Below are 13,578 nucleotides of genomic sequence, written 5' to 3'. Positions count from 1 at the left end.
AAGGAAAGAACATGAATCACAATTAAGAGCAACAGAATGATTCAAATGATTAGGCACAGGCTAGTGTTATAGCGTTGAACTGGAGGTTTGATGGTCCTCTAAAATACATGTAAGATACCAGAGTGAGATGGGAAGTGAACTAAAATACAAACTTACATAGCAAGTTCAGAACTACCTGGATGACTTGAGATCTCTCACTAACTAAGTATGCACAAATATCAAAGAGATCAGTGTTGTATAGTAGGTTAACCTGCCACTTGTGACACTGAGATCCCATATCCAAGTGCCAGTTTGAGTCCTTCCTGCTCTGTTTCTGGTCAGTTTTTTGTTAATGTGTCTTGGAAGGCAGTGAAAGATAATCTAAGTGCTTGGGTCCTTGCAGCCCATGTGAGAGACCAGGGTGGAGCTCCAGGCTGTTGTGGCCATTTGGCAAGTGAACCAGTGAACAGGAGAGCTCTCTCTCTTTTGAACTCTCTCTCTCTCTCTGTGTGTGTGTGTGTGTGTGTGAGTCCCTCTTTCTATTGCTCTACCTTTTAAATAAATAGATATTTTAAAAATATTGAAGACAAATTTTGTGGGAGAACATTAGAAAAATGTGTGTTAACACATTAAGTCAAGTGAAAGGGCAACAGTGAGATAACTTTAGAATGATACTAGTTGTACACTTAATGGGACACTTTACACTTATGTTAGCATTCATGCTTGAAGAACATAGCACTAGATTCCACCACACTGGCCAGTGGTAATACAGGAGAAAGAGGTAGATAGATGATAGACAGATAGACGGACAGACAATGCTTGAGGGAATAGTATCATTAATAAGAAAACAAATTATATGTCCAATAGACTAAGAGGAATCATATAGGAAAGAATTTTGTATTTGAGCCCCAGAGAGCTTCAATTCACTGAAGTCAATGAGGAAATTTAAAAAGAGTTGAGGAAAGAGTAGTAGTTAGACTAATAAAATTGGTATTGTCTGTGAAATAAGAGTTGTGGGCAGAAGGGAAAAGTAAGGAAGCTCTAAAATTTCCTAAAATGTCTTGCATGAGAATTTCTTCTAAACCCTTGCTTAGACTGAAAAGTAGTAGATATCTTAAATTACCACAAGTCAAGGAAGGCTTTTATTTCTGCTGTTTTGTATACATGTATACATGACCAAAGGGTCAAACAGGCAAAGCAAACTGAGGAAAGCAAGTTATCTCTAAACTTCCTCATAAATCACATTAGTAAAACTATGTCCCGAGTAAATATGAACCCAGGATGGAAAAGTATTTGCTACAAACCAGATTGTGGTTATGATTAATTTATGACACTATGGATTAAAATTGCTTAACAGATATTTGTTCTGGGATTTGGAATGAAAGAGAACTTATACATTATTTAAAAGTAATTAGAAGAAGAAAGAGAGAGCAAGAGAAAGAGACAGTTCATATACACTGGTTCACTCCCAAATGCCCACAGGAGTTGGACCTGGGAGCTGGGAACACAATCCAGGTCCCCCATGTGGGTGATTAGAACCCAGTTACTTGAACCACTACTGCTGTCTCCCAGGGTCTGCATTACCAGGAAGCTGGAGTCAGGAGTTAGAGCCAGGAATCAAACTCATGTACTCTGATGTGGTGCCTTAACTGGCATTTTAACTGTTAAGCCAAATGTTCTTCCTTACCAAATGAATTTTCAGTGGTCACTGGGAATGATAAAACTGCTTTCTGTTGATAGTCCATATGTCATGCTTGTTCAATGTACTACTTATAAGCATAAAAGAAAATTCCATTTGGGTATCAAAGCATCCACAAATATCCATGGAGATAAAATGCTTTTAATAAAACAATATTTTTTCTTTTCTACCTTAAATTCATATTTAAAACATGTGGTTGGCAAACATCAATGACATGGTTCCTAAATTGTCCATACTACACAAGACAACTTTCAATCTTCCAAGTGTGTCCATAATATCAGGTATAAAATTCTATATATAGAAGAATATTTAAGTAATAAAAATGTTCAATACCAAAATTATATGAATTTAGAGGATGACAGAATCCATTCAGATGTTCTACAAAATAATAAGTAGAAGTCAAGGGGATTTTTATTATTAGGAATGTGTGTATTTTCTATATGATTTCACAGCAATCATCAGAGCCCAAGCAGTATAACAATGAATTTCCCATGTAATTGCAAAACTGAAAACTGTGTTAAGAGCACTGCTGATGTGCTGTTAATCATGTCTTTCTTACACTAGAGTTATAAAAACCAAGCCATTCTTTTGACATCTCATTTCAAAAATAGCAAATTTGTCATTAAACCAGAGCTATAAATTCCAGTTATTGATATCTCTATTGGCACAGTGGCATGAGAAGCTATAAATATTACTTACATTCTTATTACAAACTTGAAAGTCCAACTTAGAAGAAAGATAAATCACTCTTAGTTCTTAGAAGATAACCCAGAAACAGAGAATTATATGAAGTTCTGTATCATAAAAATGAAATTGTTCAAATTCTACTTAATTCTGTCTTATCAACTTTCCCTACATTCAAATATCTCAGTTAATAAAAAGTAATTATACCCTTCGTAGACCCATTCAACATGCATTTATGTGACTGGAAACATTCTAAGAAATGAAGCCATACTAGTGAATGAGATTAAATGCAAGTGCTGTTTACCTGAGGAAAACATCCTAATATTGGAGGCACAAAATGATTCATTGTGGTTTATGAAGAAGCTGTGGCTTTCAATTCTCTTCTTGACTAAAAAATATGGATTTCAATGAAAATTTTGTCTCTAATACTCTTCTGAAACAGCTCTTGACGATGTCATGGATTCTCTCCATAGTGCCAAATTCTTAGTGCTCAATTCTTTGTTTTCATTATATTCAAATTCTCAATGGTGTTTACTATGGGCCTGCTCCCTGCCTGACTTCAAATGCAGCACTTGATATGTAGATTACCCCACTGTCTTGGCTTTCTGTCATACTTTTGCTTCTTTTCATTCTTATTTATTCAATACTCTTCCTCCCAATCTCAGTTTTCTCTTCTCGGTTTTCAGTATCTTTATCTATTCTCATTACCCTCTCTATCATTTTTCCTTTAAGTTTAAATACTGCCTGTATTTTCACAACTTCCAAATTTTATCTCCATTTCAGTTTGCTCTCCTGAAATTTTAAATTATTTAAGTCCAGAGCTAACTTGACATTTCTCCTTAGATGAAGAATAAGAATCAAATATTACTTGTCCAACAGTAATGTTTCTACCTCCAAATCTGTTCTCCATACAGAATTTTCACAGACCCATATGTTTGGCCAAAAAATTGTGTCATCTTTGATTCATTTCTTTATCTCACATCAGATGCATCAGAAGATCTTCTTGTTCTTTCAGTCCCAAGTTCCAGGCAATATCCTTTATTTCCTAGATTATAATTAAAGCCAACTTATCTTTTCATCCCTAATTTTTATTTCCAAGCTATAGTTTCCTTCTCCATGGAAACTAAATGATCTTTTGAATATTTCAGGGTCATCAAATCACTTCTTCAATGCCTCCAATATTTTCCATAACAAGAGGATAATCTGACAACCTCTTGATCAGTATCTCACCATAATGAACTAGCACTGCAAACTCACTGACTTCCATCCCTCTCTGTTTCTCCTGTGTGTGCCACCTGAGACTTCACTCTTTATGGTTCTTTGAGCACAGTAAGCAAACCCCCCTCAAGTTCTGCAGTTTTCTCCAGATACTGGCATGGTGCCTGCTGTGATCTGAACATGCTGCCTAAAATCCAAGTGTTGGAAACTTAATAGCCAATGCAATAGTGTTGGTAGATGGGACTTCAAGGAAGGTGTTCTGCTCATGGGTGTGCCATCCTCACCTATGTGTTAACACCACCATGGAGAGGGTCTGTGGGTGTGAGTTCCCTCTCTCTCTTCTACTCCTGTGTTGTGTGAGGACACAGCATTGGTTCCAATTTTATGCTTCGGTGCCCCTCACCAGATACAGATGCAGCCAGAAAGCCCTCGCCACTCAGCCACAGCTGCCAGCGCCTGGGTTTTGGACTCCTCAACCTTTAGAATTGTGAGAATCTGTTCCTTATAAACTACCTAGTTTGTGATATTCTGCTATAGCAATGGGCCAAGCACCCTTTAATACTTCATTCAGATGTTTGCTAAAATGTCACTTCTTTTATGTACCTCTTTATTGCTTGTGAATGATTAATAAAACATCAGCTCTTTTAAGGAAGGGGCATTGTCTTTTATTTAGTGCTATATAGTATCTAGCAGAGAGGGGGGTATTAAAAATGTATTAAGCAAAAGAATGATTATCATATATGATTCCATGAAGAAGTATAAGTTCCATAATGTGGACAGGGTACAAATATTAATATTCAGAGTGATGTAACTGTAGTAGACCGTCTATTAAATTACTGAATTTAGAAAATATATGGGTACAGATTTTTCATTAAACATGTATGTATACAGTAATGCAAATTAATTAAAGTTAGAAATGCATGTGTATTAGTTTATCTTTCTATTGGATATAATAGTTTAATCGATGTTATAGGACAGATTTATATATAAATGTATATATACTTAATATATTATTTTATAGTTATATAAAATAATTCTACAAAGTTGGTTATATTATTTAATATATATTAATAACTTCTATTATACTACTACTCAAAACTACAAAACAGTTTTAGAAGATTCTTGCAAAATACAAAATGTTGAAATATAAGTATTTAAGACAGTGAAAAAATTGCACTTGATATTTATGTCAATCCTATCAAGAAAATAACATGAATCATATTAGAAAGCTATACTAATAACAACAAAATATGGTAAAAAGTCAGCAAAAATATTATGATGACTATTTAAAATCATGATTACAAACCAACTCTCATTAATAGCAAGTTAATAGCTTATCGTACTTTGAGATATTTGATAATACTTAACAATTAGGATGTAAAGTCACCCTTCTATAAATTATTTCAGTGGCACTTAAAGAAATATAATCCTCAACCCAATATTTTACAAATTCACTAATTTTAGCACTATATGTTTTAGCAAGTCTTGACATTTTCCATTTTTTTTTCTTGCCTAATACATGGCAGTGTTTGTTTGTGGTACTAATTTACATTTCCCTGATGAACAATGCTAAGCATTCCTGCATGTGCTTATTGAGTATCCAAATACCTTCTCTTTTTAAGATTCATTTTATTTATTTGAAAAACAGAGTTACAGAGAGAGTTAGAGACAGAGAGAGAGGTCTTCCATCCACTGGTTCACTCTCCAAATGACCACAATGGCTGGAGCTGGGCTGACCCAAAGCTGGGAGCCAGAAGCTTCCTCCAGGTCTCTCATATGGGTACAGGGCCCAAGGACTTGGGCCGTCCTTCAGCTGCTTTCCCAGGCGCATTAGCAGGGAGCTGGATCAGAAATGGAGCAGCCAGGACTTGAACTGGCACCTACAGGGGATGTCAGCAATGCAGGCATCGGCTTTACTCACTGTGCCACAGTGCCATCCCCCAAATACCTTCTTTAACTGAATATTAAATATCTCTTTTAATGAAGTGACTGCTCAAATCATTTGTCTATTTTTTAAAAATTGAATTGCTTGTTTTAATTGTTTATTCAGTTTTGAAAATAATATATTCTGGACACAATTCCTTTAATTGATTTGATTTTCCAGTAGTTTTTACCGGTCTATTGTTTATCTTTGTACTGTTGTAACAAATTTGACCAAAAACTGGAAGTTCAATTTTTTGATAAAGTAAAATCTGCCATTTTCTAAAAAGAAAAAAAAAATACATATGTTTATGTCTTTGGGTGTGTTTTTATTTAAAAAAAAAATAAAAACTTCACCTAATCTAAGTTAACAAAAAGTATCTCCTGTACTTCACTTTGAAACTTTATATTTTCATCTTTTGATTTCTGTAAGAGTTAAGTGAATTTTTATATCTGGTACCAGGTATAGATGTAAAATGTTGTTTGTGTTTCATTCATTTGTTTTGCATATGTAAGTCCACACATCCCAGCAATACTTATTAAAGATTTATAATTTCTTTAATGAAATCTTTAATGGAAAAATAATTAAATCTTTAATAAAAATTTAAGATTTTTTCATTATTTTACACAGAGTTATCTCTGTACTTCTGTCAACAATTAGTTGTTTGAGGACTGGCATAATGACACATTGAGTTAAGATGCCGCTTCCAGCTTCGGCTCCCAGTAACGTAAGATAGGTTCTGGTCCTGGCTGCACTGTTTCAGGTACAGGGCCCTGCTAATATACTTGGAAAGTCAATGCAACATGGCCCAAGTGTCTGGGGCTCTGTCACCCATGTAGGAAACCCAGACAGAGTTCTGGACTTGTGCTTCTAGTTTAGACCAGCCCTAACCTTTGTTGGGAAATGAGCCAGGAGATGAAAGCTCTTTCTTCCCTCTCTGTAACTGCCTTTCAAAAAAATAAATGAAACTTCAAAGCAATTAGCTGTTCATTAAGTATGGGTTTCAGGACTTTGTATTCTGTTTCATTGATCCATTTTTCTATTTCCACTCCAATACTACTCTCTCTTGATTATTATATTTTTAGTTATATAAGAAAGTTGATATAAGAAAGTGTTATTCTTGTGTTTTTTCTTCATCTCAGTGTCATATTGGTTATTTTACATAAGTTTTTGAATTTTTTGTAAACTTAGAGTCAATTTGAAAATTTACATTTTTTTTTTTTTTGACAGGCAGAGTGGACAGTGAGAGACAGAGAGACAGAGAGAAAGGTCTTCCTTTTTGCCATTGGTTCACTCTCCAATGGCCGCCGCAGTAGGAGCGCTGCGGCTGGCGCACCGTGCTGATCCTATGGCAGGAGCCAGGTGCTTCTCCTGGTCTCCCATGGGGTGCAGGGCCCAAGCACTTGGGCCATCCTCCACTGCACTCCCTGGCCACAGCAGAGAGCTGGCCTGGAAGAGGGGCAACCGGGACAGGATCGGTGCCCCGACTGGGACTAGAACCCGGTGTGCTGGCGCCGCAAGGCGGAGGATTAGCCTATGAAAATTTACATTTTAAAAGAAACCTAGTGAATTTTTTATGAAGACTTCATTAACCCTAAGGGGGAAAAATAGGGAGAATTAATATCCTAACACCTCATTTTGTGAAAACAGTATTTTGCCAACCAAAATGTTCTTATTTTGTGACATAAGCAATTTCATTTACTAAATAAAATAAGAAGCAATGTTTAATTATATTAAAGTAGAGGTCAGAAATTTCTGTTTGAATTGTCTGAATTGCCTGATTCTGGCTATAAGGATTTTTGCCTATGTGTGAAGCCAAGCTGAAAGCTTTTCCCTATTTGTCAAAGGGACAAATTCAATTCCCCAATTATGGCTTTTTTTGTCTAGTTCAAAAAGTAGGTGACTTAACACAATTTTCTGGCTACACTAACATCATTTTCCATTTAACAAGTACAAACAACTGCTAAGGCATGACAGATAGTAATTTATGACTTTATGATAGAGTTCATAGCAGGATTCAGGAATCATCTTTGAGTAAGGAGCATTCCATGAGGCTGATGGGGTTCATAACTTTTATACATAGTATAAAATCACTCACTAATATTTTCCAAAAGTTATTCAGATGATTTAACACAAAAAAAATTAAATAAAATCAGGATTCCATCATTTTCTAACTTTTTGATAAGTAAAATATTAATCTCTTCAAATATGCTCATAAAATATACTGGTGATTTTATATCTGACTGATGACAAGTGTGACATGAAGGAAACTCCTACGACACATGAAAGAAAGTATATGCCCATAGATTTTATATTTAATCTTGGATTTTCACCAGAATTCTTTTATTTCCAAAAAATTCACTTCACTTGCCTATATTAACAAAAGTATTATTTTATAGCCCATGATTTATTCTGATAAGGAACATCTTAAATCATTGTTTCCTCTTTAATGTATTGTTTCTATCAAAAAGAGCTTTTGTTTATATAATAAGCTAATCCTCTAGATGATTTTACATTAGATCATTGGCATCTATTTTTCTGCAATTCCATAAACAGGAACTCTGAGAAATTTTATTATCATAAGAAATATATATTTTCCATTTTTAGCACTAAAATTTTCAAAAGGGAATATGTGTTGATCCATTTGTTGGTAGTTTCTAATTATCTTTAAATATCTGAAAAATAAAACATTCATCAGTCAACTCAATGTTTAGTGGCATAAGGCCATAATTTTACCTAGTTTAGTTTATCTGAATAAGTAACTAAAATACTTAATATTTAATGTTTGACATATCTTAGAAAATTATTTTATTTAGTCACTGTTACCATTTAAAAATCAATTCAAACCCATGCATATTGTAACTCTCCAGGGTAAAATAAAAAAAAAAATTTGAATTAAAGGCAAAAATAATTGTCTCCTTTTAAAAACCTTGGTATTTCGTCAATGATTTACTTCCTCCCCAAATCAATTTAGTTCCTTAATTCTTTATAGTACTACTAATATATAATTACTTTGGAATAAAACAGTGCTTTCATTGTGCCTTATTGATTATTGTCTATGAAATGAAAGCTAAATAATTCAGGTTCTCAAGAAATCTCAGTATTTATTAAGAGATAACGATAATAGTCAAAAATGAAACTATTACAGTCACCTTTGTAGTATAGCATTCTACATTTTAAAACTTTATGCAGTAACATGATGCTTGCAATTTTATTTTTTGATAGGTGAGACAAATTTACTATGTCATATATCTTGATTCTCTGATAAGGGAAAATAAAGACCAAACATAGGAAAGCCAAGCTTTGATTTGTCTTTGGCCAGAGTACTGCTTTAACAGAGAGTACTGAGGCTCTGTGTGATAAAGCCTTTAAAGAAATAAGATGCTTTAGTTCATTTAAAATCAAAATCTACAACTAGTCACATAGTTCAAATTAGGCTTGGCAAAACCAACTTCAAGGTGGTTAGTATTCTGATGCTCCCAGTAAGCCAGAATTTTCCAGTATCTAGCTATTGTCTTTGGACTGTTTTAGCAGAAGATATTTCTGTGCTCACTTCTTCTAAGGCCCTGGTCATTTATTGACTTACAGTTTTTCAAGTCCATCAGGAACATACAGATAGCTTCATATAAAATATAATCAGAATATGTTGCATCCAAGGAATAGACTTGCTAAAAGTTTTCTGTCCTCTGCTAGGAGAAGATTTTTGGGAAAGGAGAGAGTCAAGAGTTTCATCACATTTGACCATAAACGGAATATGTAAATAACTATAGAGGTGGTGTAACATTCCCAGACTGCCATCATGCCAGAATTGTGTCACTACATGAAGAATTAAACCTCTGATGTTATTAACTGCAGACCTCAATAGGGGAAGATGAAAGGACATGGCTATTTTCTTCATTTTTTCCCTGTATTTTTTTATTTCCTTACCTAAACAAAGCAAAAATGGTAATAGTTACGATTACCTGAACTGCAAGTAACAGTTTTCAAATATATTGAACAGAGCATATAACTTGCTCCCTGGCTTCAATTCAACCCATAGGATTAGACTACAGCTTTGTTGTTCTAATGGCTAACCATATACTAATAAATGCATGCAATTTCAATCTCCCTTTTTTTCCCCAAAAAATGCCAAAGCAAGCTTTTTCTTAATGTTATTGACCCAATTTAAATAAGGGATCCTCTCCAGATAGAGTCTCTCAAGAGAGATGGTATTCACTCACCTAGAAATCACTATTATTCTCCCAAACAGTATTTCTGGGGGCTCTATAATGGCCCTTAGAGATTAAACCACAAAGCCCACCACAAAGATGAATTTTGGGAAACTTCAATTTGGAAGACCAATATCTTTAATTAAAATCAGGTTAAAAATCTAAATATTTCCCCAAAAAAGGAGAGTTAAACTGAATTACAGTTGAAATAAATAGAAGCATGGTTTGTTCTCTTCTGCTGTGTTTTATAAATGGTATTCATTCTTTCCATTATTATTTTTAAATTTGTATTTACTTTTTTTTTATTTGAAAGGTGGAGTTACAGGCAGAGATATATCTTCCATCCATTCCTTCAGTTCCCAAGTGGCTACAATGGATGGGACTGGGCCAGGCTGAAGCCAGCAGCTTGGAACTCCTTCATGGTTTCCCACATGAGTAGCAGAGGCCCAAGTACTTGGGCCACCTTCTGCTGCTTCCCCAGCCCCATTAGCAGGTCACAAGTAGAGCAGTTGAGACTAGAACTGGTGTCTCTGTGGGATATTAGCATCATAGGCCAAAACTTAATGAGCTGCACAACAACACTTGCCGCTTTTTACTTCTGTAGTGAGAAGCAGAGAGAGACCTCCCGTCTTCTGGTTCACTCCCCAATGCCTGCAGCAGTCAGGCCCAGGCTGAAGCTGGTACCCAGGAACTCAGTACAGATTGCCAACATGGATGGCAGGAACGCAATTAATTACTTGAGCCATCACCAGGGCTTTCCAGCGTGCACATTAGCAGGAGGCTATAATTGAGAGGGAGCTGTAACTCAAACCCAGAAATTGTTAGATGGGTTGTGGACAGCCCAGTCAATATCTTGACCACTAGGCCAAATGCACACTTCCATCAATTAAGTCTTTCTTGATTTTACTTGGATTATCTGTCATTTGCTATTCATTGAAATTCCTTTTCTTGTGTTTTAAATCAATTAATACTTTATTGATCAGGGCACTATAATATTTTTTGTTTGTTTTTGTTTGTCAGACAAAACAAAGTCAAGTAAGTAACCACAGATTCAATTCTAGTCACACAACATTATCACACACATACACACATCTAGCTACCTCATGTATATTATGTTTCATGTATATTATGTATATTATGTCTCTATTGAGACTCTTATTAACAGGTTCTCAGTTTATTGCATCTCTAAGTATACCTTCTCTGCTAGCCTTGTACTTGTAGCCAGATTTTCCTGCCCTCCCTCCTGTGGCCCAATGTTATATACTTATTGCTCCTATACTCTTTCTAAGCTTTTCTGAACAATTCTGTTTTTCCTTTTCTTACATTTTTGCTCTTTTATTTGCCAATACCAACAGTAAAAGGACAATTGTGGCTATAAGAGAAGTGGCAACTATAATTTTTTCCATACAGTTTTAAAAGGTCTGACACTTGATCTGTAGCATCAAGTGAGCAAGTGAGGCTTAACTAAGAGATGTGTGTATGTGTTGTGTGTGTGCATGTGTGTATCTGTCTACATATGTGAGTTAGAAACCAGTAAAGCAAAAAACATGTTGAATAATAGGTATGGAGTGCAATGTCAGGCTGATCTGTTTTTAATCAATTATAGTCCACTCTGTATGTCAAAAAAAAGCCTCAGTGAACAAACCATTAAAAGTTAATAATAAATATTTAATTAATTATTGTGTTGGGTTTGCCAATAGTGCTTTATACTTTATCAACACAATGCATCTTTTAAAAATCTAGTAAATACCTAGACTTAACCAATTTAAGATATTTATTTTAAAGTATGGGCTAACCCTGAAATTTATCTTACCAGAAAATACTTATTAAAATCTAGAGTCTAAGCCTGCATCCTGGGAACAGGTGTTCAATCAAGACGTTAAGCTGCTGATGTCGCACAATGAAGTGACTGGCTTTGAATCTCACTTTCTGCCAATGCATATCATTGGTGGCAGCAGGGATAGTTCAAGGAATTGGGTTCCTGTCTCTGTATAACAGATCTAGATTCCATTCTTGACTCACAGATTCAGCCCTGGCCCAACTCTGACTGCTGTAGAGTGAGCAGTACATGACAGCTATCTGTCTCTTTCTCTATTTCTCAAGTAACCAGGGCACAAATTATACAAGTAATTCCCCATTCAAGTATCACAAATATAATGACTGTAATATTGTGATGAGCTCCATTGTATTTTACAAAGCACCTAATTACAGAAGATAAATAATTTAATCTAATACTTTATAGAAATTTAGATTCTGAGATTTGAATTATGAGCTTCTAATCTGAAGAGTGTAAATTTCACATTGATGTTGTAAGAACTGTAGCAATTTTGACCAGAATTACAACTATGATATAAAATAATATAATATGTATAAAATAGGAGCAGTTATATTCTATGGGAATAAAATCATATCCAATTAAGCATGTCAGTATAGTTCCATTTCATTGTTTCTTCAATGTTGTTTTTGAATTGAGCATTTATGAGGATTTATTGAAAATATTTGAACAAATATTTCGACAAATCAGAAAAAGCTCCATGCCATATCATTCCAATTATTTGACAGTTGAAATCTATGTTAATTGTAAGAACAGGGGCTGCTGAAAGCTAAAGGGGTGGAAAGGATGAAAAGGTAGAGAATTTTTAAGGCAGTAAAACTGTGTTGCAAATCCTGCATTGATGGATAAAAATCATTGAATGAATTTGTTTATCAAAACCCATAGAATATGCATCAAGTAGATATTAATAATGATGTCCCAATGTTGATTCATCAATTTAACAAATGTACCATTCTGAGAAGGAAAATAAGATTGGCCTCTTTGTTGACATTGACATGTTGATTCTAATATTAATATGAAAATACATAGGAAAAAAAGAACCAAAATGAATATGAGCTTAAAATCCCTGATTTAAAGACTTATCATCATTTGCAATAATCAAGATGAGGGATATCTGTGTACAAAGAAATATGGAATTCAACAGACCAAAACAGAGAGTCCATAAACTAACTGTACACAGGAAATCAATTTTTTAAAGATTTATTTTATTTATTTGAAAGGCAGAGTTACACAGAGAGAGAAGGAGAGAGATCTTTGATTTGCTGGTTCACTCCCCAGAGAACTGAAACAGCTGGTGCTGGGCCAATCCACAGCCAGGAGCCAGGAGCTTCTTCTGGGCCTCCCATTGGGTGCAGGGGCCTAAGGACTTGGGCCATCTTCCACTGCTTTCCCTGGCGCACAAGCAGGGAGCTGGATAAGAAGCAGAGCAGCCAGGACTCAAACTGGCACTCGTATGGCATGCCAGCGCTGCAGACAGTGGATTAACCTGCTGTGCCACTGTGTCAGCCTCACAGTAAATTAAATTTCAAACTATCAAGTTAATCCAGTCGGGAAAAGGATCTTTTTTTTTAACAAGTGTCCCTAGGTTAACCTGATATCTGAAGAAACTAAAAGGAACCTTACCTACCATGCACTGCATAACAAAAATTCATTTGAGATAAATAATAAACCTAAATGTGTGACAATTTAAATTGGGAAAAACTTTTTGATCCTTAGCTATAGAGCACATTAACTATGAATCACAAAAAAGACTGATCATTTAACTTCATCAATTGAATTACTTCCTTGCAAATCAAAAGATAACATTTATATTAGCATTTTATTGTGACACAATCATTGACTACAAATACAGCAGCTTAAAAATATCCATTTAGTAACTCACAGTTCTGTAGTTCCAAATCTGACACAAATGTGTTTGTTTCTCTACTAAGCTTACCGCAGTGCTGAAATGCTAATGTTGGCTGAATGTAGGATTTGTTTGTTGGCTCCAAGGATAATTTGGTTCCACAGTCATTATTCTTTCACAGAATTGAGT

This window comes from Lepus europaeus, chromosome 15, assembly GCF_033115175.1.
Source record: "Lepus europaeus isolate LE1 chromosome 15, mLepTim1.pri, whole genome shotgun sequence".
Taxonomy (NCBI): domain Eukaryota; kingdom Metazoa; phylum Chordata; class Mammalia; order Lagomorpha; family Leporidae; genus Lepus; species Lepus europaeus.
The sequence above is the reverse complement of the archived record's forward strand: the minus strand, read 5'-3'. Positions refer to the sequence as shown.